Raw genomic sequence first — 26189 nt, 5'->3', positions numbered from 1 at the left:
GTCCTCAAACACTGGTGTTCATCAGAGTCACCTGGAGAGCCAGTCAAGCACAGATGCCTGACCTTTGTAACCTGACCTAGCTCCTCTGGTGATTCTGATACTGAAAAAATCTGAGGGACACCTGGGTCGCTCAGTCAGTTGAGCGTCCAACTCTTGGTTTCGACTCAGATCATGATCTGGCGATTTATGGGTTTGAGCCCTGCATCAGGCTTTGTGCTGACCAAAGCCTGCTTGGGATTCTCTCTCTCTGCCCCACCCCTGCTCATTCTCTCCGTGTCTCTCAAAAATAAATAAACTTAAAAGGAGAAAAAAGCTGAGGAGCCAATGAGAGAATGCAAACACAGCTCAGGCACTTTTCTGCTTAGAAAAGTCTCGGAGGCTCACCATCCATCAGCCCCTACACTTCATGCCCTTTACCACATGGACTCAACCTACTGGGTTGCAATTTTAACTTCCATCCTAGCCCTCAGGCAAACCTCCACCCATCCCAACCAAATGTCTTGTCCTCAGTGGACAGATTCTAATTGTTCGTTAATTGACTGCACCAATTGCTTTCCTGCTGTATACCCAACCCAGCAGCTTTCTTTGCTAAATTCCCATCTTCTCTTCAAGATAATTCCTCCAGGAAACCAAACTTGATCCTGCCCACCTAAAGGTGGTCTCCTCATCTCTTTATTTTTTTAGGAAAGGGAGGAAAACAGCAGCGCGCAGCCATCTCCCCTGCAACTCTTCCCTGTGTCTCAGCCCCTGAGGGCAGCCCCGTTCAGTAAATCCTGAGGACACTCCCACAGATTCACAACTATTCATTGTCAGTAGGAAACTAAAGCCAGGTGCAGCGCCGCCTCCCCACATAGTTGATGCCCACCTCCCTCTCCACGCCCTCACACTTGGTGGGCCCCAAAAGATGGTCTTCCCCAGTATGCTCCCCCACCCACTTTGGTGACGCCACCACAGTTGCCAAGCCAGAAACCTGGGAGTTTCCCGGGGCCTTCTGGCCTCTCACCCACATCCAGCAAAGTCTCCCTCATCACCTGCTCTCACATCTGTCCACTCATCTTCCACCCTGCTTCAAGCCACATATCATCTCCCGTCTGAACGACCACAATGGCTTTTTGACTGCCTTGCCTGCCTACAGCCTCACCCCCACACAGCCCTCATGCTCCACCCTGCTGCCAAGAGCATGGGTCTATTTCACAAACCTAACCAAGGCACTCCAGCACCTGTACAACCGTTCACCACCTCATACCCCAGAGACAAAGTGAAGGACCCATGAGGTAGTCAAGAGCATTCGCTCTCTAGTCAGGCTGCATTTGGGCCCACATTCTTCTTGTCATGGGCTAGGTCCTTGGACAAGTTCCTCAACATCACTGAGCTTCGTTTTCCCTATTTACAAAGGGCAGGGGAAAATATACACATCGTGAGGTTACGGAGAGTCAGGGAGATAATGTGTGTAGAAGTCCTTTGCATAAAGCTGGGTGGGAGTTCACAACCACAGCAACAATAATTGTCTCAGCCGCACTTGGCCCCATTGGCCCCGAGCACTAACCATTTCACCCCACCTGCTTTTGCTGTGAGCTCCCCCACCCCCGCCAACATGCAATGTTTTAGCCCAAGACCTCCCTTCCCCCTGGTCAATTCCTACTCCTCATTCAAGGTCCAGCTCCAATATCATCATTCTAGGGATCCCCTCCCATCCCCCCCATGAAATGACTGCTCCAACTCAGTCCCCCTCTTCATGCCCATGACAGACTTCCTGGACAGCGCCTGGAACTCTCTAGAGCGCTGGCTACTCAATATGTGCGACTACTTCGTCTGAATGTTAAGTTTTTTGTGGGCAGAGCCAGTCTCCAAAGCCCAGAGTTCAGCCCCGGACCTGGCTCAGAGCATGTGTGGATAGACATTCCCATTCCAAAAAGGAGAAAATGGAAAAAATGAAGAGGTCACTGGTCTAAACTGGAAGTTGAGAGGCTCCTGTGGGTGACAGGGGCCCCAGGAGGCCCTGAGGCCTGAGGTCCTGTCCAGTCTGGAGGACTTTGTCCCCAGATGGAAGGGCCTGCCGATGCAGTAAAGCAGCACGCATGGCCTCAGGGCAACGGCAGGGCCCGGCAGACACTGGCTTTGTATCAGGACTGAAGGACAAGGCTACAGGCATTGACTTTCCATCAGGAGAGATCAGGGGACACAGAGACGTCCTGTCACAGGAGAGGGGTTGGAGCAGGACAGAGGGGCCAGGATGCCAAGGAAGCTGCCATCAGAATTACGGAATGCCATCAGTGAATATCGGAGTCTAATAAAAGCGAAGAGGCGGGGCCTTGATTTCTTTTGTCAATGAATAGAAGCTGAAGTAGCCTAAGTAAAACTGCACAGGAGAAACAGAAGAAAGCCTTTGAAGGTAGAAAAAGCCACTTAACTTGCACTGCTCTAATCACAGTATCAGTCATGTCTGATAGCAAACATTTGTTTGACGCTTTCAGCTTCAAACATATTTTTCACACACAGGCTTCTCATTCCCACCTAAATATCCCAGATCAGGCTGCTGTGTTTAGTCAGCCAGTTAAGCTGAGGCCGGGGGGCTGAGGTGTGCCAGAACCGCTCACGGGGCGCTAAGCTGAGGCACAGGCTGGCAGTGCCGGGGCCAGCGGGGGACGAAGGCAGTATTTCTTGCTAAGCGTCTCTTTCCCACTGTGCCAGGTTAGTGAGCTGTGTGCACTGGGCATTCCCAGCCACTCCCTGCGGGGCCAGTTCCAATAGATCCCTAAGAACATTTGTGCTGGAGCCCAGCTCCACCGAACCTGCTGGAAGGAGTCCTTTTTCTTTCTGCCCCTTCCATTGAAAACCTGGCCCAACTCCTGTCACATGTCACTGCTCCTCCACCAGCCTCCTTTGGCACATCCAAACCCAGATGCTTCCACTTAAGCTCTTACCCAAAGAGCTCAAGCCCTTCTCATCAAACCACAGCCCGTCAAGCAAGGCTCCGTGACCCCAAAAAGCTCTCCCACCAACACGCAATCGTAGCAAGGGAATAGGCCACAGAGCTCAACTCCCTCCTCCGAAGAATGCAGTGAGTAGCATCAGGTACAGACACCTCACCTCCAGGGACTTCCTCCCAGCTTAGGTGTCCCCGGGACTCAGGATCAGGGCCGACATCCTCCCTCTTGCTGGGAATGGCAAGCTTTTTAAGAGAAGCACCACCCTCAAAGATATGAGCATGAGACACAGGAGCCCAGCCCAGAAGGAGGAGCACGGGGTCTGGCCAGGAAACGGGTATGAGAGAGCGTGAGGGTGTCGTGGCTCACACCCAAGCAGCACATCTGACCTTCTGGGCTTCGGGAACACTGAAGACCTGATGTTGGGTTTCCTTCCAGGTCTTTGCTTAAGATTTTTAAACACTTGTTTCACCTTCCTCTGGCTGTTCTCACCACCCATTTCTGCTCTTAACATTTTGCCCCCAAGCTGGTCCTTTTCCCCAACCAAGGGCTTGTCGTGGTGAAGAGCCCACAGCAATCTCAGTGACCAGGGCCATGGGCCTCAACCCAGGCCTGAGGAGGAGAGTCCGGGCAGATCTCCGAAGACAAGCAATGCAGACACTCCAAGTAGGAGAGGGATTGACGGGCAGACAGCCAGGCCCGAATCTCTGCCTTTGGGAAGAAGGAGCTGGGGAGCCAGACGGTGTCCAGGGGACAGAGTATCACCAAGCCCCCATCAACGTGCCTCTTAACACTGTGTTTACAACAAGTATGTCTGTGTCTTCACTACAGTGGGGCTCACTGCAGCCACTTAGAGAACTCGGGCGGAAGGTTCTCTTGCTTCCTTCTGAGAGTCTCGGAAACATCAAGTCCAGGGAGTAAACACAAATGAGCATCCCCTTCCAGGCTGGGATGTGAATGACCACGCCGCAGCCACAACACCTCACATGCTCGGAGATCTCTCTGCCTGCCCTGCCACTACCACCATCCACAGGACATCAGATGATGGCACGCTACCTCCTGCCCGTGCGGTTTCCACCTGTGTGCAAAAAGCTGCCTGTGCCAGAAGCAGCAGCCCCTGTGAAAAGACTCCATCCTCATTTCCTCATTTAATCTTCCTGGCCATCCTGTGTGGGATGTATTATAATTATCAGCCCCATTTTACAAAAGAGGCAACTAAGACATAAAGATGTTAAGACACTGCCTGAGGTCACATGGTTGCTGAAAGTCTTTCCATGGAGTCCAATGTGTCTGTCACCTAAGTCCCTGCTTGCTGTCCCCACCATACTGCCTTGTTCTGCAGACTTGCTCAGAGCAGTGAACGGTGGGAAACAGGAAGCTGGCTTCCATGTCCAAACAAACAGGGCTCAAAACACCAGGGGCCAAGACACTGCTAACTTCTCCCCTTCATACAGTGTCTTCATGGGGATTCTGTGCACTGCCCTGACCCCCTTCAGCTGTTACAAGATCATATTTTACTTGAAAAAAGAAAACATGGGACAGGAAACTGTCATAAAAGATGCATGACTCCTAAAAATCAATGTATATATTTTTATCTATTTATCTAAATTTATCTATTTAACAAACACTATTTGCCCCGCATCATCTGTAAAACCCTGGAGTCGATGCTAAGAGGAAATGAATGAATGCTTCTTCTTTATCTTCCAAGGGTCAAAATGCTTTCGTTGCTCATCCACATCAATTAGAATGTGAAGGGTCCATGTAGAACTGGGCCTCTATCTGGGATCTATAAGGCAGAGCCAACAAACTTTGGCTTTACCAACTTCGACTTCAGAAATGGATAAGTTAATGGTCTAATTTTAAAGTCATCAAGGTATTCCTTTGTGAGAAGAAAAGCATCATTTCCCTGAAATTCCCATCATCCCTAAAATTAAGTTCAGATAGCAATTTAGTGCTAATGGCAATATTACAATGTCACTAGCTCAGTAAGCAAGCAACATGTAAAATATCACACAGAAATTACTTTCAAAGAGAAGCTGAGTTTTGAAAATTGACCATTTGCTCATCATTTTATGGGTAATAAGGCTCAGTGTGTCACCCACTCATACAAGTGAGGATCAGTCGAGGGGAAGCTGGTAGGTGCCGGGCACCATAGATTGCCCTGTGATTCCAGAAAGACACGTATGCAACAATACAGCACCCGGTATACTCCCGGGAGAGGGAAGCTGAGCATGTTCAGGGTCACAACCATGTGACCTCATGTTCAGGAAGCTGAGCGGCAGGAGGAAGGAGTGACCAGTGCAAGTATGGGCAATCCCAGAAAGTTTCAGGGAGCAAGTGTAGTATCTCTGATGGGCAGCACGCAGAAATGTGAATGCACTGCAAACGGAGTAAGGAGTGTACATATCCTAAAGTATGTTGGGGGACAGGTGTGTGTACGTGCATGTGCATGCATGCTCGTGAATGCATACAGCTTGGTGTGACCAGAGGACTGGGAAAGAATGACAGCAAATGAGGCCAGGACCAGCTTATGAGTGGTCTCTCTAGAACTTGGCTTTTACCCATCAGGCAATGGGAGTCACTGAAGGAATCTACCTGGAAGCTGCCTGTCCTTTACCAGCAATAATGCAGCAGGATGCTAGGACCTTCTCAGGGAAGCTCACTCAGAATTCCCCCTCCCCGAGGACCGGGCCATGGCAGGCTGTCCCTTCCACTGCCCACCTTAGGAACCTTCCCACACTCTCCTCTGACTCCATTTCCCCTTTCAACACCCCTGGACAGCAGGGATGGGCCCCCTACTGCAGGGGCCTGATGTATGTCAGCAGTCAGCACACAAGATCATTCCCTGAGACCTGCCCACCTCCCTCCAGCCACCTCCACAGCTCATGCCACCGGGTCACTGTTCACCCCATCTCCCCCTGCCTGAGAAGGCAAGTTCAGGAGCTTCAGCTCCACCAGATCTTCCTGCACCTAGATCTTTAATCTGGTGCATCCTTCCTACCAGACTCTCCTCGGCAAACTACCACACATCTTTCTTTGGTGAGAAACCTAATCCCTCAACTCCCCTTCTGGCCTCCTAAGACCTCCCCTAATCTAGTACCACTGTGGCCCAGGCTCTCAGTGGTGTCCTCTCTACACTGACTGTGCCTCTGCCCCCTCTCCTACTCCTTCCTCTGGACCACACAAATATCAAAGCCTCTGTTCTCCTCAAACCCTTCCTTCAGCCACCACCTCATGTTTCTCCTTGGCTTCCCTACCAAAGCTCTCACCTCCTCCTGTTCTCTCCAGGCCTGCTGCCATTAGATCTCCATTTTTGTGCCTTGATGCTACTGCCCCCCACCCCCCAAGCTATATCCATTCTTACTCCTGTGAGAGGCAGCAAAGGGTGGGCTTAAAGCACAAGCTGAGCTGTAGAGCCGGACTGTGGTCAGACCCCGTCTCTAATGCTCCCTGGCCAGGGGTCTCCTGTGCCTCTGCTTCCTCATCTGTCAGATGAGGATAACTTAAGCACCTGTCTCAAAGGTGGTTGTGAAGGTTACAGGAGTTCATACAAGTAAAGCACTTAGACTGGCAATCAGTCAGTGTTGGCTAGGATTGCTTTCCTTGGCATCTCATCCACACAAAACCCCATGAGATGCTCTCCTCCTTTGGCATCTGGGACAAAAAGCTCTCTGGGTTCTTCCAGATCCTCTTCCTTCACTAAATGTCCTATGTCTCAGCTTCCACTCACCATCCCTGTGCTCAGCTCTCTTCCTGTTTCTTCTACAGTCTCTCCCTGGACAATCCATACTTCACCTCCATATTCACAACTCGTAACACTAGACTACTTTTGTAAGCTCCAGACCAAAGCATTCAAATGCTCTTCAGCTTTCTGGCTATTTCTTAGCAGCCCCAGAGATTGAGCATGATCAGAAACTCTCTCAGCATGGTCCTGCTCTCTCTTGGTAGCTCCTGGCCTGCTTGACCTGCACACTATGCGTTCCCCCGTGACCCGCCCTTGCCTTCAAACAGCAGACAGGCCCCTGTGGATTGCTCTGGGCAGGGAGGCGCTGCTCCATATCATCCCTCCCACAGCAGGCCCAGTTGTGTTCAGGTGTCTGAACCTAGGCCTTGGAGGGCCTTCTCTCACCTGGCCTCTCCCACAGCAATCCAAGCTCATGAGTCTGGCATCTAAGCATCTGTTAGCTTACCCCAAATTGTCCTGGACACATGATGGTAATACTAACGGCTGCCATTTCTTAAACATTCATTCTGCACTGAGCTAAATATTTATGTGTGTCTCATACCTCAATATTTATAAACTATTGTTATCCAAATTTTACAGACAAGGAAACTGAAACTTGCAGAGGTTAAACGACTGCTCAAATCACACATCCTGGAAGCAGTGGAGATGAGATTGAACCCGGGCAGTACAACTCCAAGGTCATATTTTTAACCACTCTGCAGCACTTCCTCACCAAGCCTGGCCACTTCCAACTGTACCCTTCTGATTTCTTGACACTCCAGCCATAGGAAGGCATTCTCATTTTGCAGTGTCTTTCTCATGCTGTCCCCTCAAAATAATGGTCCCTTCTCTAGTCTCTATCCATCGAAACTAATTCTTCAAGGTGATTCTCCTTCCTTTATGACAGCATCCCTACCCCTACTTGTCTAAGAGCATCTCTGCTGACCCACAACTTGCTCACACCTCCGTTTTGGTTGTTTCATGTTGCCATGGGGATATCCAACAGGGGCTGACATCCTCTTTCTTGGACCGCTAAGTATCTGATTGAGGGAATGGGGGAAGGAAACTCCACCCTTCCCTCTCTTTTTCCAGAGCTGCCTTGTTCCAGATCTCTGGCCTAGGTAGATATGCCAGGTAAGGAAAGGGATGCACTGGGAACCCTACTGGCCATTCTCAACATCTTTATTAGCCCCAGAGCTGATATGTTAGTCTCCATCTGTCTGATTCTTGGTCTTACTTTTCAGTTGGTGCTAAAACCAGACAGCGCTTACGCAGTACAAATAATTATCAAACGTGCACCAACCTGGGTCACTCAGTGAAGGATGAAGTGGCAGTGGCCATAGGACTGGTCTGTGTTGGTCTGTATGGCACACTGGTGACCAGTACATCATCTCTGGAGGTATGAGTACTCATCACTAGCAAGGAGGTCCCACAGCAGCTTGGGTGACCCCTACCATCCACACAGTGCCCTCTGTCAGGGAACCTGGATCCCCAGCAACCTGCAGATGACCCTGTAGTCCACCTGTGGGAAATGCCAGGAGGGCAGTCTAGGAGGACAGGTGTTTGTGCTGTGGCCACTGGGCAATGCCCGCCAGAGTGAATTAGTTCATTGCTATTTAGTTTATAGATTAGTCTTGTCAATTTTCTCAGCAGAGACCAGGCTCTCAGGCCACAGGCATCCTTCAGTGAGTGGATAATGAGGGTGTCCAACCCTGAAAACTGCCCCCCGAAGGCCATCCATGCCTCCACTCTCTCCCATGTCCACACCTCACCTGCCCCCTGGCAGACAGAACCTTACCCGCTGATGGGCACTGCTAGAAGTGTCTTTCCTCAGCCCCAGAACACAAAGAAGGCTGCCCTCACTGCCCTTCTCACAGCAGAGAACACACACACATGCACAATCTCACCTTCAAGGAGGAACAAACAGACATCAAGTCATTTCAGTGCCTCAACCTGATGACAGACAGACTCAGAGAAATATGCTTTAAATGTAGCCTCAACATGAATACTTTCAAGAAGCTTCATCACAAAAAATATCCCCTAAAAATATAACCAGCAAGGGCTTATGGTTGAAGCTGGTTGATAAGTAAATTGATTCATTATATGATTTCTTCTACTTTTGTGTGTGTTTGAATTATTTTTATAACAAAGGTTTCCTTGTGTTTGTTTGTTTGTTTTTTAAATCCAGCACTTAGGGATCTGAGCTTTTCCAGAGGGGGGCACAGGATTCCACCTTTCCTTGCTGGGGATCAAGAGAACCAGAACTGGGGTTTGAACCTCAATTCCTAGTGACACAAATGGCGCTTCTTGTACAGTGCCATTCAGGCTCTCTGTAGATCCTAACACCTGACCAAATGACCAAAGGCTCAGCTCACTCTCCTTCAGACCCTTATCATCTCTCCACCCTGCCTCCACCCTCTCCCTGATTGCCAAAGCTGCCTCCTCTAGGCTTCCTACTTCTGGATGACTCTTGTCCAACCCACCTTTCCCAAGGCATTACTCCTCTGCTCCCAAACCCTCCATGGTTCCCCATTGGTTCAGGAACAAAGCTGTATTCCTTAGCTCAGCCATCTAAGCCCTCTTATAAGATCCACCTTCCCAGCTGCACTTCTCACCACACTCTTAGTTCAACCTCACTGAACCAGCTCCTACTCCCTAAATAACTGAAGGATTTCCCTATTCCTCTGTTTGGGGTGCTTTTCTCCAGCTATACTTTTAAATCTCACCCATTCTAAGACCTTATCCAAATGTACCGACCCAAGGAAGCCTTTCCTGACACCATCACCCCCCAGTGCCTGAAGGTGCTGGCTGGCTCTTCCTCTCTGCTTCTGCCATACTTGGTACTCACCTGCATCAACTTGCTTACAGCTCTGGTTGTCCAAGTCCTCGATATGTCTGTCTCCTCTTCTAAATTAAAATGCTTGAGAGCAAGGAGTATGTTCTATTCACCTTCCCATCCTCAGAGCCCAGCCGTGAACCCGACACACAGGTAGACACTCAGTATATGCTAGCTGATGAAAGATGTTAGGTGTGTGCACTGAGTGGAGGGCAAAAGGAGGAGGGGCATGTGAGAAAGAGCGCGAGCGAGCTTGGCCAACTTTCTGAATAAAGGTGGGAAGTCGTCCATGGCAGCCTCTCCCCTCTCACTTTCTCTGTACACGAGACCCCCTCTTCACGGACTAATCCTCAGAGGTGAAGGAGCTCTGCTGTAAGAATGACTTGACCGTGCTTGGCCCTGGCACGACCTAGGGACAAGTGGTGAATGCAGGTAGATTTCCATAGGACTGACGGGAGAAGAGAATGTAACTTCCCCTAACAGATGATAAAACCAGGCATTTCCACTTATTCTATTATTTTACAATGCTAAGCAACAAGAAAAAAAAACATCTGAATTGGCGAGTTTTCTCTATCATCTAGTTCAGGGGCCTCATACATAACTGTAGCCTGTAGCTGGATACCTCCTATGTGCCTCCCAAGCTGGCTCGGGGGGAGCACAGACCCCAGAATTTGGCAGGCTTTAGGTAAATACTAACTGGATTAATCAAAGTTTATTCTGTCTTTTGAGGCTTCATTTCAACACTTGTCAAACAGTTTAATTTTGAATCGATGCAACAGTTTTCTTTTTGCACTGGGGGGGAAAACGTTTAGACCAGTAAGAGACCAGGGAATTTCCCTAAAGGCAGGCTGTGTGCACTGGCAAGGACAGCCTGGCTCCTGCCTCTGTCAGGAGAAAGGGGCTTCCTCTGTAGGCCTGGGCTGGAGGGTTTTCATTAGTAGGGTATTAGCAGCTCTGTCTTCACTGGAGGCCTGAGGACCACATGGGAGGCAGATGAAGACGGCACACAGAACCCACTGCTGCTAGAGAGCCTAGACTACAAGGGAACTGCCTGGCCTGGACTTTTCAGGGCTGAGCCTTTGGACAAGGCCAATCAAGCCTCCTGCACTGACTGCGTTGGGCCTACCTTCCTCTCCTGGTGCCTCGGCAGGACTGGCAGTGACTGCCTCTCTTACCTCACCAGGACATGGAGGCTTGTTCACTGAGGATTTGGGAAACATCCTGTCACAGGCCAAAGTGTATCCCCCTCCCCAAATTCGTATGTTGAAGTCCCAACACCCAGTACCTTAGAAGGTGACTATCTTTAGAAGCATACTCTTTAAAGAGATAATTAAGTTAAAACAAGGTCATGGGGGTGGACCCTAATCCAACATGACTGGTGTTCTCATAAGGACACGTATGGGTACAGAGGGAAGACCATGTGAGGACACGGGGAGATGACCATTTACAAGTCAAAGACAGAGGCCTCAGAGGAAACCAAGCCCACCGACACCTTGATCTTGGACTTCCAGCCTCCCGCCTGAGAGACAACACATTTCTGTCATTCAGTCCAGCTAATCTGTGTGTGTTGTTATGGCAGGGCTAACAAGCTAGGACCCACCCCGGTCTGATCCCGGACACACTAACCTGCAGACACAGGGCCTTCTCCCCAGAGATGTGGGGCCCTGTTGCCCATCCCTGTCAGTCTAAGGAAGACTTAAACAACATCCAGGTAGGGACAGTTCCTCATAGTCCTTTATCTATCTTTGCAAGTCAGCTCCAAATGGGACATGACCAGGGATCAAGGCCAGACTTTGTTGGGCTTCAAGGAGGAAACTCTGAGACGTGGCAGCTGACCGGCTCTTAAGCTGCATTCAAGGAGCTAAGTGCCCTGGGCCCAGCTGTCTCCTCTTCAACCCAACTCAAGAACTCCAGCGTGTGATGGGGGGAAGGAGGGCAAGGCCCAGGGCACTAATCTCAGCTCACCTATCACAAGACATTTGCCCCTGACAGCACTTAGGCCAGAGTGATGTGGGGGTTTTCCTGAGAAAAGTGATCCAGGAATCTGCCATTGCACACATACTCCTGCAGACCAAAGACAAGCCAGCTAGAGAATTCCCTTCTCCGGGTGCCCAAGAGGTCTCGCTCCTGGAAGTCAGTCGGTCTGATCCCCGGGTGGTGGGAGCGCCTGCAATTGCTCCTGGGGGCCTCTCTCCATATTTCTCACTTCTTGTCCATAGAGCAGGGTTATTTCCCATGGGAGATCCCCCAGCAGTTTCTCAGATTCATAGTGAAAGGGTAGAAAGGACCCACAGCAGGGGAAGTAAGTACCAACAGGAGATCCCTCCTGCCCCCTGCCACCCCTGTTCCGAACTCCTAGCTCCTGCACTCCTTCCCATGCCCCTGAGGAAGGAGAGGAGCAGGGGGAGGCAGTAGAATGAGTCCAAGCTTTGCAGTCAGACTTGCGTTTAAATCCTGGCTTTGCTCCTTAGAGCTGGGTTAGTTTTTGATCTTGGGTAATAGATATTAACCTCTCTGGTTACTATGTAACAGAGATAATAATACCTGCTTCACACAGGGCTGGTGGGAGGGTTACAAGAGAGGACAGAGTAAACCACCCCGCTCAGTGCCCGGCCCAGTAGATTTGTAACACGTTGCCTCTCTCCTCTCAGAGAACATGTCCCTAAGTGCACTATTCCAGAAGATGGACTTGGCCAAGACCTCTTATCAGGCCCTAACTGCTGGGGTTAGGGGAAAAAATATATGACACTGACTCCCTTTGAGAAGTTACCAAATCCCCTGGAGCCAGCCCCCAGTTAGGCAGAGCCTGGGGCTACAAACACAGCACACGTGCTCCAAACTTTCTGTGATTCTCTAGCAGTATTGGACAGAAAGGTCCAGGCCACCAAGTCTTCCAGAGCAGAAAGTGTCCCATTGATCTTGTGCTTACTCTTAGAGCCCCTTGGCAGCTTTCTCAGCCATTCCACCAGGGTCTCTCAGGCACCTCACTTTGGGACAGTGAGCAGGCAGGGTTTATGTTGTTCACGGGCCAGGCAGGCACCTGGCAGAGAAGTCACAGCCGGGAGATGGATTTGGGAGACCCCAAACATGGAGGCTGAAGCTGAAACTGGGCTCCTGGGGTTGGGGGCAGGAAGGGCCATGTCCTGACCACATTCATGGAGCAGGAGATCCCTGGCCCTGGGCACTGGTGTCAGGAGAGCCCATTTAATTCAGAGGTAGCTTTGACAGAAGATGGTCAAGTTGTACTGGTGGCCCAGAGAGGCCCCACAATTGCTCCCTGTGGACATCACACTCTCACAGAACACCTACCTATGGCCAAATGGGCAATTGCTCCCGGGATTACTTAGGAAAGGTTGCCATACACGGTGTGTGACAGTGATGCAACAAGACGTGGGTCTCATGTAGCCTGTGGAAGCCTTCTCACGCCATCCCTCATTCAACTGTCGCTAGATTTATTTAAAATTCTCTTTCAGGGGCACCTGGGTGGCCTAGTCAGTTAAGTGTCTGACTTCAGCGCAGGTCATGATCTCATAGCTCGTGAGTTCAAGCCCCGCGTTGGGCTCTGTGCTGACACCTCACAGCCTGGAGCCTGCTTCAGATTCTGTGTGTCTCTTTCTTTCTCTGCCCCTCCCCTCTCTTGCTCTCTCTTGAAAATTATGTGGTTTTTACAATAAATTTCATATTTAAAAAAATAAAAAATAAATGTTAAAAAAAGTAAAAAATAAAATAAAATTCTCTCTCAAATACAAATAACCATGACATTTGAGGACTAGGTTCATGACCCTGGAGCAGCCCTTAACAGTTTTCAAAGTGCTCCTGATTAGTAGGCAGGACACAGAGGGAGGGCACTGTCCCACCTGAAGTCTCCTGTTATAACATGAGATCCCGAGTCTCTGCAGCCCAGATATTACCAATCTGCACCCAGCCTCCCTAAGGTGGTCTTCTCAGGCTTTCTCTCCAGGCTGAGGGGAAGCGTCCCATTGGGCAGCCTGAAGGACCCTTCTTTAGGGTCCACCCTAAAGAAGAGGCTGTGGCTGGATCTGGGTTCTGAGCTCCGGCTGTACGGCCAAGCTGAACAGAGAGGATGGGGCCCTGGGTAGACACAGGCACAATCAGCAATAAGGACTGGCTGGCTCTATAGCATACAAGATAAGGAAGGAGCCCACCTTCAGCAGGCAGCCACCACCAGCACCCACCTGCTCAGAGCCTGAACATGCTTGGTGGAAACGGTGCTCTCCTTTCACACAGGCACCCCAGCCCCCACTCGACACCCCTGTACAGGCAGGCTCCCAGCCAGTTTACTGAACAGTGTTGGCCTCTCTCCACCCCCACACCCCTACCTGGGTTACTGCCGAGGTTTCTCCGACTCTAGTCCCTCACCCCACCTTCCAACCCAATCCAGAGCGCCATCTTGCATATCCCTTTACGGCTGACACCCTGGGGTCTCCAACAGCTGAGGTGGGTTGTAGACAACTTGTCACTAATGGTAAAGTAGCTAAGCCAAGAGGCTTTTTGTAGAAATTAGATTAGATTCCAGGTTATCTTGCCCCATTCTCATGTACTTTATAGAGTGGGAGGAATCCAGCCAGGAAATCAGCAATTGCCTATGGTGCTCAGGAAATAACAGTTTCTATGGCACCATGGAACTATGCAACTTCCTACTATTTTAGAGACTTACTTCCAAATAGGTCTTTGTGTGTGTACATATATACTTATTGGGGCTGGCTGTGTATCCTTAACAATCTGATCACGTCCACCAACTGCTTCTCACAGGTTAATGTCATCCGACACATGCAGACTGACCATCTTCCCACCTCAACATGAAGAGTTGGATCTTCATGGTAAACTTAAGACTCTGAATAATCTGACCTCTCAACATGGTAGCAAGATAGAGTGGAAAAAACATGGGTTTGAGGATCAGGTAGACCAGTCATAAGTCTTATTTCAGCCTCTTGCCAGTTAGGGAACCTTAGGAAAGTCACTTTTCCTGCTGGGTGAAAGCCCTGAGAGGCCCCTGTGAGATGTACATCAGCACAGATGGCTCTGTGCTCGGTCCCTGACACCCGGCGGGGACTTAATAAATGATGATTTCCAATCCCAGTTACCCATATAACCCCATTCCTCAGTTGTAGCCAAAGCAAACCCTTGGCTGTTGTCTGCAACCGCCCCTTAATTCACCATCCCCACACCTTCCTTTGTGCATTGCTGTTCCCTGAGCCAGAAATGCCTTTCACCCAGAGGAAGGGGAGTCTCTGCTCCCCATCTTTCCTTCCAGACACATCTCAAATGCCACTTCCTCAGCAAGCCAGGTACCCCAAACGCTTCTTTCTCTGAATGTTCTCTCTGTGGTTTGGTCATTATTGCCTGTTTTGAGAAGGGAGTACACTCCTTAAGTGCTATCCAAGCAGAGGACATGTCTCACTCCTCTCATGTTCCCATCATCCCACTCCTCAGCATAGAGGATGGTCAAAAATCATTCAGTGCCTGAAATAATAAATGAGGTCACAATTCTATTGCCTCCAGAGTACTTAGAATTATGCTCTACCTCTGCTCCTGAAAGGGGGACTTTCCTTAGATCCAGTGGGCCAGTTCTGACTTTAGGGCTTCCCTGGCCTCCCTCCCTGCCAACCAGGCCAGGATAGCGTGCCCCACAGGCATCCACGTTGCTTAACCACAACACTCTCCATCCTCCGCCCATATACCCCACCCAAAACCTCAGCCTACTTGAATAAGGCCCTGCTGCCCACAGCCCTTCCCCGACTCCTTTTAGGGCTGGAAGCTCGCTCTGCAGCCCAGGCTGCAGACAGACAGTCAGACTTCCCAGTGTCGTGCCCAGTGCCTTCCTGGATGTCTCCTTCCTATACCTGCCATCCCCTTTTGGATGCTGTGAGCCAGTGCCTCAGACCACATGGCCCAGGTTCTTCAGATGCCAGGATGCTGTGTTCTCAAAATCTTTAAGGGGTGACCATGAGTCTGTAAGAGACTTCGAGCCCCGGATAGGTGGCTGAGCCAAGGTAGGCATGAACAGAGAATACACAGAGTCTAACCACTTCTTTGGGGTCACAGCTTCAGAGTTTCAGGCCACAAAGCTTCTCTTCCAAACCCTGTTATGGGGCAGGACTTTGGCCTGTGGCTTGGGACAGAGAAAGTCCTGCAGAGTTTGCAGCCACCCCCTCCCGGCCTCCCACCTTCATCCCACCCTGCGTTTGCTGCAACTCATCTCTGCTCAGAAGCCAACTATCCCCCACAGTCCTGCCGTTCTCTTAGTTAGACCTCCCAGCAAATCTGCCTCCCCTACTATTTTGCAAACTTCTCTCTAACCAATACCGCTTGGACAACACCCTCTTTACATAGACCACAACACAGGCTGTAAGACTGCTGCCTCCCCCTAAAGATCAGCATGAATTCTGTGGAATTTCTTACATCAGTGCGAACTGAAATCTGCCTCTTCTCTAATTCTCTCTCCCATCACCACCATGGACTCCCAACTCTGCCCTCTGAGCAACACGCAACAAGATAGGTCCGACCTGAAAATCAGTCATGGCCCTGGTGTCTTCCTGTCAGTTCTCAAGTCCTTTCAAACCTTGCAGAGCACAGACTCCAGCTTTGCAGCAGAGAGCATCCCTCCTCCACCTACTCCCAGAGTGTGGTATGTCCAGCCTTGGCCCGTGCAGGAAAAAGTGGGATGATCTTCTAGCAAGGTCTAAAGCCAGGACTTCTATTAATGCAACCAGGCTAAGGCAACCTATATGGGCTTTTCCACATGGTCAGGTAGGAAACTCACACCATTGATTTTTGGAGTCTGCGGGCAGGACTCTGCACCTCCCTGCCACATGCCACATCTCACAGAGCTGGTTTGGGTGCTCAGCTCTCTCTGCTGCCTTCATCCTGTACATTGGTGACCAGCCATCTGAAACCAGGCTCTCCCGCCTGCCATGTACTTCTGCCTTATGGACTCCCTGCTCACCTTCACCAGGGCTGCCCCTTCCATGTCACACCTAGAGGCCCAGAGAACGCTACTTGCCCCGAAATTTCAGAATAAGCCCGCTAGATGATGTAAATCACTCTTCTTGACAACGTAGTTTTTTCTGGGCTTCCTGAGAAAAGGATGACATGGGATGAGCCAAGCACCACAGGCAACACGGTATGTGCATCCTCTCGTTTCATCATCACAAGAACCAAACGAAATAGGCTTATTATTGTTCCCATTTAACAGATGAGGAACTTAAAGCTCAAAGCAGCGACAGAAAATCCGTGTACAGGGGGACTTAAAGGGAGGCCTGTCTGGTTCAAAGTCCATACTCTAGAGCTAGCAGGGACCTCGGAGATCAGGGAGACCAGGTCCTCATGGTGGAGAACACCTGCTGCCCGCCATGCTGGAAGGAGGAGGATAGGCAGGAGTCAGTTTCCTCATCTCCAGAAGCAGGACAATAATCCGCGCCCGAGGCATTGTGCAGTTCCAGTGAGCTGGCGCGGCGAAAACCTAGACGGACGCACAGGGTGGTTGTTGTTGTTACCGGGTGAGCGGCACTGCATAGAAGAACCAGATGTCTTGGCTGGTCACAGGAAGAGCTTATGTAATAAAACTTTTTCATGACATCCAGTCAAGGTCAGGTGTCAGAGCCAAGAACTATTCCTTTGCTTTGGTAAAATGTTGAATTAAGAAGAATCTTCCTTTCCCGTCCAAATTCAAGTTCTAACGTCTCCCCTCCCCCTACTGCAATCCTCTCTCCTCAGTCCCCCAGCCACCACCACCCCCCCCCCCCCTTACCTGACCTGGTTGCTTACTGAATCTGGAGTTTGACACCACATCCCTGGTACACCCAAGATAGTCCTGTCACCCCAGGACCCCACCCATATTTGTCTGCCTCCTTTCTATCTCAAGAGTGTCCCAATTTGGACAATAAATTAAATCTAAAACTCTGGGTCTTTTTTAAAAAATCACTTCTCTGGCACGTATTTGCCTCCCGTGAAATGGGAATAATATCACCCACCTCATGAGACAAGCCCTTTGTAAACCCCGTCAAAGCCGGAAGCCCCCCATATCCTTCCTCTGGAGGCAGCTTTCTGTGGGGCCAGTCTGCCGACACCTCTTTTGCCTTGGTGAAGCCACGCAGTGTCCAGCTAGCTATTCCTGCAAAACCTCTTTGATTCAGGGGAAACAAAGCCCTGTGTTGGGAAAAGGACTGTTGCCCCTGAAGAGAGTGGAGTTGCCACGAGTGCATGTAAGAAACAAAGGTAACCGATTCTTGGTGTTCCTGGCCTCAGCTGTGGCTCTGCCCTCCTCTCTTCCCTAATCCCTACAACAGACCTTTGGCTCCTATACAACTACCTCTTTCTCTCTCTCTTTCCCTTCCTTCTGTTCTTTCCTCCTTCCCACCCTTCCTTCCTTCCTTCCTTCCTTCCTTCCTTCCTCTCTCTCTCTCTCTCCCTCTCTCTCTCTCTCTCTCTCTCTCTCACACACACACACACACACACACACACACGCACACACACATGGTTTATCAACCTTAGGAGTTCCTTTTGGCAGAGATTTCTGGGCTTTTCTGCCAGAAGCAGGTTGGAGAAGCTTGCTAAGACTTCTTGAGATAGCAGTGCAGTCACAAGGGTGGCCCTCCCAGTTAGAGTGGTCCCTGCCCAGCTGAGAGGCCCAGCTACATGTGACTGGTACATTCCAACCATGCACACAAGTCACTGTGGATTTACGTTTTCACCCGGGAGTCTGGGCAGGAGTTCTGACTATGCCCACTGAGCACACTCCCAGCAACCAGTGGCTATCCCTGAGCAGACAGAGATCAACCCTGGGATTTTGGATGAACCCTTCCTTATGCCTGTCCTCATCACCAGGAAGAAACAGATATACCCAAAGCAGAGCCGCCTGAGACCGGCTCAGCAGCTATAGGCCCGAGGAGAGGCCAGGCTGCCATCAATTCCCCTGAACAGCCTCACCTGGGTTAAGAATCTGTTCTTGGAGATTTGTCAGAAGGCCCTCCACCCACTCACCTCTGCATAAGTCATTCCTGAGTCATTCCTGGACAACCCAAGTCCCAAGTCTGCAATCCATGGCTATCCTTGACTCTTTACCATGGATGAGAAGGCCCTGCACCCATTTTAGTATCAGTAAAAATAAATAATTAAATAAATTAATTAACAGCACAAAAACAAAAAAATCAAAACAAGATAAGGTAGAAACTTCCCAGAGATCCAGCTGCATAATTCAAAAGAGCCAGGAGGCTTGACAAGTTTTCCCTTGAAGTTGAACCCCAGGCTTCCTTGTCTTTGTTTTCACTTGGCAATTACCACATACCAGGCAATAATCTAAGTGTTTGACATGCATTAGCCCAGATCTGTCTTAGCAAACTAAGGTGACCGCTGTGCCATGGCAAAGGCAGGACCTGTCCTTGGGAGGCTGGAGAGTGAGAGACCTGGCCAGACAGAAAGGTGTGGAAGGGAGAGATGAGGAGGAAAGGAAATCCAGCCTCAGGGTCACTGAGTCTCCAGGCATCAGTCAGATTCTAGATAAGGTCTTCTCCCCTCCCCTGACAGCTATGGCCCTCCCCCATCCATCTGGCCCCCTGACACTGGCCCTACTCACAGGCCTCTGCTTGGAGGAACGAGGTCCCTAAGGCTGGATGCCTTCCCCGGATGGGTGCCACCCACCACCCCCCACTCCAACACTGCACAGGCCACTTCTCGGGACTGATTGGATGCATCCCTAAAGTTTGTCGGGGCGGGGGGGGGCAAAAGTGTGTGGGTTTTGGAATACATCTTTCCACGGAACTGACAGGTTGGCGGTTGTATTCCCAGAAAAACCATTCGATACACATGTACCAACATGGAGCACTAACAAGTATGAGTGTCCATACCATAAAACACTCCCTACTTTCCATCAGCCCACATATAGTAGGCCATAGGACAGAAAGGAGGACGCATGAGCCTTCAAACCCACATTGGCAATGGCTACCAACAGACTCCCTTCTGAATTCTTGACCTCTAAGATTCCAGCCTTAGCTGCTCCGCAGACTGAATTCACCCAAAACCTGGTCTTTTTCCCATTTTTCACTGCCTAATGGAATCTCCATCTGGACCTCTGGCAGCTCTTCTCTGGCCAACTCACAGTGCTACAAAGGACAGAGGCCCAGGCCAAAGGGCCAGGAGGCCCGGCTTCTGCCACCAGCAGCAGGTGACCCTGCATAGGTTCCTTTGGGTAGCTTCACCATTCGTGTGTGTGTGTGAGTGTGTGTGTGTATGTGTGTGTGTGTGTGTAATATGAGAAACTACTCAAGGCTCTCTTCTGATTCCAAAAGGAATCAACCATCCTCATTTCCCTTCCCCCTTCCAAGAATCTCCTCCTTGCTCTCATGCTACTAACAATGCCTCGTTCTTCTCCCAGCACATTAGCACAAAGTGTCAGTGTCCAATTTGATGCCTTTCCCTCTCCCTCAAATCCAGTCAATCACCAAATCCTGCAGGATTTCTGGACAAGATCACTCACTCTCCATCTCTATTGCCATTGCCTTGATTTACACCCTAAGCTACCTCTATGGGTTATTCCAAGAGCATGTTCTCACAGGAAGTTGCTCCTTGGCCCTGCAACCTGCCCTTTTCAGCCCTGAATCCTCCTGAAAGCAGAGAGTTCACCACGTGTTTTCCACACCAAAAGGCCTTCAATATCATGAGAAGAAAATGTCAATTCCTTAGCTTCAATGTTCAAGGCCTTCCCTGACCTCTCCCCAGCCTAAGACTGCAGTCTCACCTCTCCCGGTGTCCCCTCCCCACTCCACCCTCTGACTCTAGCCATGTGGGCCACTCCTCACTGGGCTTGTCCCAGTCTTTCAGGTTCTGTTCTTGTTTCTTCCCTCATCACCTGTGCAGAATAGCCTACTCTTTTCCCCTTTTACTGAAGCAAACATTGCAAAACCAGCCAGCTCCAGGCCCATGTTTATCACAAACTCTTCCTGGACATCTGCTAGATGTAGGGCTGCACACAGGAGTCTGGAGTGGGTGTGGACAGAGACACGCCAATAAAGCGCCTCAGGACCATAGCACAGTTCTCCAGTTGATGCTACATGTATGTACTAGAGAGAAGAGTAAAAGTGACTTGGAGGTGGGGGGAGGAGAGGTGCTTCAAGAGTTTGATCTGCATCCTGAAGTTAATAAGAGTCCGTTCAGCTCAGGGGGCAGACAAAAAGCTTTCCATGAAGAGCAAATAGTGCGTGCAAAGACAGAGAGGCACAAAAGATAGGATCTCTTGAGCTACTCGGTTTGGGGAACAGTGGAGATACAGCTGGCGAGCTAAATTATTGCCAGCCTTTGCAGAGCCTGGAAGGCCAAAGAAGGATGTTATACTTTACCCTATCAAGGAGGCAACCCTATCCCATCTTGTGCAGACCTTCCATCCACAGATACGTTACAGGGCCAAATGACTACATGACATGGAACACAGTGATTAAGAGCATGGTGCACAGTGAAGAGTCAGTTCTCTGTGTGCATAAGGGCATACGTGACAGACAGAGGAAATGAAAGCAAGAATTATAGAGGAGCACCAAAGTAAGAATTACCTAGGAGCACTTAGTAAAAATCATAAATTTCCTGAAGACAAAGCTGTGTTAGCAGCCCCCTGGAAAATCGCAAGGCCTTGAGGAGATCTGGGTCTGAAGCTAAACAGATTGCATCTCCCAGATTATTTACTGAGTGTGTCAGAGATAAGAATGGGTGTCTTGAAGCTCTGCAAGGGCTAAGGAGACCTGGCTCTCAGAGTCTATAAGGGACACAGCCCACCTTTCTGAAACCACCTGTGGGCTCTTTGAAAACTGAGACACCTAGATGCCAGCAAGTGTTGAAACCAAAGACTGATGCCAGGAAACATAAAGTGGAACCACTGTAAAGAGGAAGCAGGAAAAATAGTGACTCCAGAAAAAACAAAGCTGCCAAAAGCTTCAGCCTAGTTGTGCCCACACCAAGTGGTGATAATGTCACATCTCCCCCCACCCAAGTGTCGCCTCTCGAATGGGGGTGCACAGTCTGGGAACTTAATAAATGTCTAGATACCTCATTAGTTGCATTCATATTAGCTTTTCCTCCTTATATTTTGCAAGAGGGGATCAGCCAGAGGATTTTAAGCAGGGAAGTCATGAACAGGTTTGTATTTCAGAAAAAAAAAAAAAAAATTTCTGACATCCACGTTAAAACCAACTTCCAAATGTTATTATGTCAAATGGTATAGCCTAAAGGGCATGCCATTCTTCTCCAAAGCTGAATTGGCTCGGAATCATTCCCCTATCCTCACTGCTGGAAGCAGTCCAGTCAGTCTGAAGACAGATACCACATACTCCCTGGCCCCCTGGCCCACAGATTCTATCTTTCCAAAGTCTCTCCCACCTGTCCCACTCAGGCCCAATAGAAGGCCTCACCGCTTCTATGCTGGTGGATTTTCAATGTCCTAACTGGTCCCTCCATCCCAGGGTCTTTCCCCTCTGCTCACTCCTTGCCACAGCCACAGTGGGCTAGAGCAGGCTCCACCTTGGCCTTCATCAGAATCACCCCTGGGGGAACTTGGGAACACCATCCTGGACCCACTTCATCCAAACAGTTTAAAAGCTCCCCAGGTTTGCAAACCATGGTCCTTAATCCTTGCCATAGATAGTGAAGAGCACCACCCTGGAATGTGTTAGAAAGGCAGATCAGGTTCCACCCCAGACCTAGGTAGGAATCAGAATCTGCATTTGAATTAAGACCCCCCTCGTGATTCTTAAGCTTGTTAAAGGTTCCAAAGGGTTGCCTGACCATTCATTCCACAAATATTTACTGGATTTTCTCCCCGTCTGGCTAGGGGTTGGGAGGGTCAAGGGCCAAGGTCCTGGACTTTGAGAAGCTCACAGTCAATCCCTTGATTAAAACCTGTCACTGGCTCCATGCTTTCTAAGTCCAGACTTCTGCACCTGGCTTTCACGGCCCACTGGGGCCATGTTTCATCCTTGTCACCAGCTTTATTGTCTAGCACTTGCTCACTAACTGGGAGTCCAGTTAGACCACTTGCCACTTCTCATGACTAGCTGGTGCTTGCCCTGCCTACACAGATCTCAGCCCAGGTCATGCTCTACCCACCTCTGCCTGGAGACGCCCAGGAGAAATCCTCCGAGATGGATCACACACATCACCCCTTTCTTGAAATTATCCCAGATCTTCCCTGCTCAGGTGAAAGACAGGAATTCCCACAACTCTTTGCTCTTCCCTCCTTCAGGGCATTTGTCATTGTACTTAAAACCAGTGCATTGTCTTAAAACCAGTGCACCTGCCATAGCTACCCCAGTAAAGAAGAGACCATGATTCTCAGTTTGTCCCCCCCCCCCCCAGTAGCAATAAGCTAATAACTGGCACATCATCTAATTTCTAAGAATAATAATAATAAATGTATGAATAAAATGATGTATGAATGCAGTGAGAAATGCACTAATCTCTCTCATCTCCCACTTCATAGTTGTTTAAATATGAATTTAAGCAGAATACTAATGGGCTGCCTTCCAACCCCAAGAGAGAAATAATCTCGAAATCAAATAATATTTTGTTTTCCAGATACAAACAATAATCAAAGACTGAACATCTTGAAGATGAATTTTGTGCACAGCCAACTACCTTCCTGTAGTTGGGCATTTAACTTCACAAAATGCAACATACAATTTGGAAACACTTCCGATTTGTATTATAATCAATTAAGGAACTGGGAAAGGAAAGAGACAAATGAAGAGAAAGATAGGAAGTAGACCAAAATATGCAAAGGGGGACCCACCGATACCAAATATCCAGCTGCTCTGAAAGCAAACTACAACACTCTGGGTTTGTTTTTTAAGAGGATTAAACACTAGTTAGAGTACCTGTTTCAATCCTACACAAACTTTGGAAATTCTAGCTTTTAAATACATAATCTTATTTTCATTTGAAGAAAAACTGCAGGTCTGGAGTTGGGATGTCATGGAGAGGAGGAGCCCACTTTTAAGTAGGACCATCCCCATCTGGCAGTCTCCTGGGACTGCAGTGGCTTGAGACTTTGATGGCATGTTGCATTTTTGCAATTAGAGTATAGAGTTGGTCTCAGTCGAGGCGTTGCATCTGACCACACTGAACAGATATGCTTGGGCAAAGAGACCCTAAGCTGCCGGACCACTCCCCCCCCCCCCCCCCCCCCGCCGCCCCTTGTGCTCTCTAGTTACTCTGATGCTTCGGTGACATACCGCACAAAACTGAAGTGAATGACCACCCAGCGCATCTCCAGGGCCATGCTGGCACCTGCAGGGGCGCGGATTGTCCATGGATCCCCGGCAGGGTTGGGTGAAAATTCGAAGCAAATCCTCCTCGGGAGTTATACCCTCCTCCCAGTCTTCTGGCCAGAGAAGAGGAAGAGGGTTCCTGCCCTCGCGTCTAGGACCCACTCTGGGGCCCTAACTGGCACTGACCCCCACTCCTCCAGTGGTTCTTGAATCTGGGGGCTTTCGGTTACCTAGGCAATGTACCCGCGGGGGGCTCCCGGTCCGGAACGCGCAGGGGACCTGGGGCGTGGGGACAGCCCACTGACCTGGGTGCTGGGCTCCTCTCCGGGCGGCTCAGGTGTGAGGGCCGCTCCCGTGTCCCTCCCACCTCCGAACATGAGAGCCGAGAACCGAGCTGCAGGCCACTGACCCACCGACCAACTGACCGACCAACCAGCGGACCGAGCGGCAGCGGCCGGGTCTGGAGCCCACGTGACGGGGGCGGGACCCACAGGAGGCTCGTCCCGGAGCCCCCGCTTCTCCCCGCCCTCCTTCCCCTGGGACCGCCCCTCCACTCCCCTTCCTTCTCGGGCTCCGCGGCGGTCCGCAGGAACCGGTCCACCACCGGTTCCCTTTCCTCGGGGACCGGCCTCGTCAACTCCGCCCTTTCGAACCTGCCTTCGCCTAGTCAGCCCAGCCGTGGCCCCGCCCCCTGGACGGTGCTACACCCCCGCCTCCCGAAGACCACGCCCCCGTGAGCCCCGCCCCGCTCCTGTTGCCTCCCCGCCCTGCACCCTTCCGGTCCCGGAGACACCGACTGTCTCTAGTGCTGCCTGTCCCCTGGGCTTCTTCAGCCCTTCAGCACCATTCATTCCCCGGCCGTAGGAAATGAAAACGAGGAAGCAGAAAAGCAATTTGTATCTAGAGTTGCAAAGAGAGAAGCCACGGAAAAACCGACTGGAGGCACACCCAGAGTAGCAACACTTTGGGTGTCCGGACTTCCCGGACCCGTAGGATCCAGTCCAAATTGAGGTTGGCCTGAAGGCAGCCTCATTCCCTGTCTCTGATCAACCCGTCTGGAAGGCTCTGCGTCCCACCAGAGTCCGGCTGCGCTCGAACCCCGCGACCTGGCGTGGAGGTCCCCCTAGTGGTCAGCCCCGACTAAAGACACTTTGCGCCTGGTCTGGCGAACAGCTAAGGACAAGAAGCACTTCTCTGTGCTCAGCACCAAGGCGGGGTTCCATAGGGCCAAGAGCTTTGGCGACTTCTGACCACAGGAATGAATTCTGGAATCAAGGCGGGACTGGGCCTTGGGTACTTAGTCCAACACCTTCCCCTAGTGTATGGCCTGAATCCCCTTTGGTTGTGCTGCTAGGTTGTTGCCTTGCCTGGGCCTCCCAGGACCAGTTGCTCAGTTCAGCTGATTAAAATCCCTTTGGGCCGCAGATGGTATGTATCTACACTGCACACTCTGGCATAGTCCCGAGCTCTGGCAGGAGTCACTACAGCCCTGGCCTCAGTTTTTATCTACATTTCTACAGGCTGGACAAACTCCGTAAGACACATCTTTTTTTTCAAATTACCCTGGTGGTCTGAAATTACCCGTGTGCCCAGAAGGCTTTTACATGTGAACAGAACTTAAGCCACCCTGCAAATATGAGACTCTGGTCACTGCCGGAACCTGGCCAGAAGCAGACTAAAGGCAAAGCCAGCAGAGGAAGGCTGGGGCCGACAAGAGTTGTGTTACAGCAGGACACCCTTCAGTTCTCTTTCACTTCCTTAAAATAGCAGCAGAGGCTTTTGTAGACCTAGGCGCTATAGTTCACATGAGTTCATGGGTGTTTCCAAATCCCACATGTTATTGCCCCAGTGGACACACTGCCCTAACCTCAGTCCCTAGAAAATGCTAATCTGCTCTCTGAATTATACAATTACTTTTTTAAAATTACCTTTAAAAATGGTGTAAGTCACTGGTTCTCAAGCTTATTCACGCTCTAGAACCATGTTGCAGGAGGGGGCTTAAAAAAATACAGCCTGGGTCCTACCCTCAGAGGTTCTGGCTTAATCGTCTGGGAGTATGGCCTGGTATTAGGAGTTTTAAAAGCCCCTCAGGCGATTCTTACATGCAATCGAGTTTAACTACTGCTATAGGCCATAGGGACTTTCATCCTGACTAAACTCCAACAAGAGACCTCAGAGCTGAACAATTCACCCAAAAGAAGCCCAAGATAGTATCCGTGGGCCTGAATGCTTTGCTGCCCTGGCTCCCAGGAAGCAAAGTGGCACATTGACAAGGAGAAAATGTCTTGACCTAAAAGAGTGATTCTAGCTGTAGGAATTTAAAGCACCTGGGAGTGTTGTTAGTGGCAGGTGCACTCTGCAGAGTCGACAAGTTAAAGTATATCACAGATGAAGGGCAACCCTCCTCTGTGCCTCCAGAGGAATTATGTGTGCAG

The 26189-nt window shown here is 50.2% G+C and overlaps 1 protein-coding gene across 5 annotated transcripts in view; it reads right to left on the bottom strand.

The window, feature by feature from the left end:
- The window catches only part of PPFIBP2 (PPFIA binding protein 2), a 145339-nt gene extending 120940 nt beyond the window's left edge, over positions 1 to 24399 (bottom strand). For 4 of the 5 annotated variants that reach the window (XM_042904368.1, XM_042904371.1, XM_042904370.1 and 1 more), the window contains exon 1: positions 24060 to 24399. The gene's annotated coding sequence lies outside the window, so the exon portion shown is untranslated. Of the gene's footprint in view, positions 1 to 23718; positions 23845 to 24059 lie in introns of those variants that run through there. The other variant, XM_042904369.1, reaches the window with a different exon arrangement.
- Between the last annotated feature and the right edge of the window lie 1790 nt (positions 24400 to 26189).

The sequence above is a fragment of the Panthera leo genome, chromosome D1, assembly GCF_018350215.1.
Source record: "Panthera leo isolate Ple1 chromosome D1, P.leo_Ple1_pat1.1, whole genome shotgun sequence".
In the NCBI taxonomy this organism is placed as follows: domain Eukaryota; kingdom Metazoa; phylum Chordata; class Mammalia; order Carnivora; family Felidae; genus Panthera; species Panthera leo.
This window is presented reverse-complemented; position numbering and strand designations above follow the sequence as displayed.